General features: G+C 34.8%; 1 non-coding gene across 1 annotated transcript; it reads left to right on the top strand.

The window, feature by feature from the left end:
- Positions 1-813: 813 nt before the first annotated feature.
- Positions 814-915, top strand: LOC128249136 (U6 spliceosomal RNA). The gene has a single exon (XR_008265257.1). It is a non-coding gene; the product is annotated as a U6 spliceosomal RNA (small nuclear RNA).
- The last annotated feature ends 1,962 nt before the right edge of the window (positions 916-2,877 follow it).

The raw sequence follows: 2,877 nt of genomic DNA on the forward strand, positions 1-2,877 counted from the left end.
AGCTCTTTTATGAGATCGGCCGAATTATCGACCAATCAGTAGGCAGACATCACGTGATGCATCATTCTAGGAGCTTCCAGAATACTATCCTAACAAGGCCTATAAATAGGTACGTTTTGAGTGCCGAACTTTAGTTTGTGGCCGCTCGCAGTTAAGCTAACCACATATTCATTTTGCTGTTTTAAACAGTCGTTATCACGACTCTTTACTCAATGTAGTCAGCAGCTACTGTTAGCCGGCGTGAACCCAATGTATACATTTTCTCCTATCTAAACAACTTGATTGCAGAGCCTTTTTAATTAACTATTTGTAAGAGCTACATAATTGTCCTTTCTCTGTGTAAACTGTGTTGTCGCAATTTTTAATTCACGACCAATATGGAAATTATTTGTGTTGCAAAACAAAATTCTGTTAATTGTTCACAAGTGCTGTGCATTCATTATACGCAGCCTGAACCCAACTCGACTACCAACATCTCATATATACTTCGTCTATCGTGGGAGTTTTCATCTACACTCAGTTACAGATGTATTGGATAATATAGTCCAAGAATGCAGAAAGATAAAATATCGACAAAGAAATTACAAAGTAGTTAAAGAGTTGACAAAATGCTCAGTCAGATAATCGACTTGAAAATACCAAGTTTATTTCACAGAAATTTTTTTAAATATGTTTTAAAACTGAAACAAGTTGTTAAAGGAACCTTACTAAAAAGAAAATTTATTTAGTAAAATATTAAAATAAATCTTTTTTATTCAGTAAAACTCTTAAAATACTTATTAAAACATTTAAAAATATTTTTTTTAATATTTCGTACAAGCTTTGGCTGTACATATTCTAAAATTGGAACGATACAGATTAACATGGCTCCTGCGCAATGATAACACGCAAATTCGTGAAGCGTTCCATATTATTCTTAGATGGCGATCTGGCAGAATCGTTAGTACCTCGAGTAAAATGCTTAGCAGCATTTCGTCCGTCATTACATTCTGTGTCCAAATTCCGCCGAGGTCGACTTTACCTTTCGTCCTTTCGGGGTTAGGGTTACCAGTTGAGCACCGGGGTCGATGTAATCGACTTATCCTCTCCTCGAAGTTGCTGGCCTTGTGTCAAAATCTGAAACTAATATTTTTAAATATTTTACCAAAACTTTTTTAAAAATAAAAATTAAATATTACTAAATATTAAAGCAATATGGCTGATACATTTATCGAACCTCGCGAATCAGAATTAGATACATATAAATAAAAATTAAAAATATCTTTTTTAAAAGCTTACTTTTTAAAAACGCTTATTCTAAATTTTTATTGAAATAAAAAAAAATTGAAAAAATATTCATTTTTGAAAATATTTTGGTTTTTTTTTACTAAATTAAAATTTTTGTCAAAGTTCTTTAATACTTGACTTCTGTTTTATTAAAAAGAAAAAGCTGCCATAAATAATGTTTTAAAATTAAAGTTATTGATTTCAAATGTTGGCACAAGGACAATAAGTTCAGATGATAAGTTCAGATGCTCAACTGGTACTGATATTACCGACTCCGGAAGGATGAAATGTATAGTCGTCTTCGACAACATTTGAAATCAGAACGTAAAGACGGACAAATGCCGCTAAGCGTTTTTCCCAGTGCAGTAACGATTAAAATTAAAGTAATCTATTAAGATGAAGCTATAAATGGTGAGGCCTGGACCTTGGGGGATGGTCGAATCATAAGTTGTGAGGACCTCTTTACAATGGTCATTAACTTTCGTATATTTTCATTTGTGTCACATTAGCCCCAAGAAAGAGATATTTGTTGCAGAATTAATTCAATGTTAGATTGTTCTAGATGGATTCCTACTCTTGAAACTAACGTCTAAGTGGTTGATTATTCCGCAAACATGTCAACCCTCAACACATTTCTCAAGCCGAATCGGCGTGACACAGTGTGACAAACAGCACCTTTGAATTACATGCATAATCCAGGGAGAAAGTGAAAGAGAGAAGAATCGATCTCATTATTGAACTACAGCACTTTATTTATCGACCCTAAAAGGAAGAAATGCTAAATTTATATCTGTGAGATTTGAACTCAGATTTCAGAGGCTTACGGAATAAATAGCGCAAAGCATTCTATCCGATGCTCTAAAGATTATGCCAATTTGCTGTCTTAGCTTCAACGGTATACTTGCAATATTTTTCATCAACATGAAAGTACACTACATCAAGCTTCATATAGAAAAGCTCATAGGTTCGCTTACTTATTCTACGTAGATTTCAGCATAGTTATTATGGGTATTGCTGTAATTTTGGGCTCCCGCAAATCAGAGGGAGATTTCACGGCTAATGCAAAAAATCAAAATTGGTATATGAAATAATTGTGAAACTATTATTTCAAATCATTTGCCGAACAAGTGAAGTTTTTCCAATACAAAAATCTATATACGTGTGTGTGTGTGTGTGTGTGTGTGTGTGTGTGTGTTTATGTATGTATATTAGGAGTGAGAGACGCCTGGTCTTTGTTAAGACATCCCTCTTGGAGAAGGTTAATTCGTATATAAAACTCGCTGCTCTACAGATCCGGATATCTTGCATTTTGCTTGTCTCTGGACTTATTGGTATTGCTAGTGATAGTCGTTGTAGTATTGTGCAAGCTGCACCTAACTTAAAACAAGTGCGCGGGCATAGGTGACACTTCCCTATCAGCAATAGTCGTACTCGTCTAACGAGTTGACACTCATCATCAAGTATGCATGTAATAAGTTCGTTGTGGTATATAACTCAGGTGTTTACCATATGAAGTACAACCACCCACTCTAACCAAAATGTCCAGGCCTCTCTCCCAAGAACATCGGCCCTCCGGAATCTTTTCCTTTTTGTTTCTTGCAGGTGTAGACA

Source organism: Octopus bimaculoides, chromosome 11 (assembly GCF_001194135.2).
Source record: "Octopus bimaculoides isolate UCB-OBI-ISO-001 chromosome 11, ASM119413v2, whole genome shotgun sequence".
Lineage (NCBI taxonomy): Eukaryota > Metazoa > Mollusca > Cephalopoda > Octopoda > Octopodidae > Octopus > Octopus bimaculoides.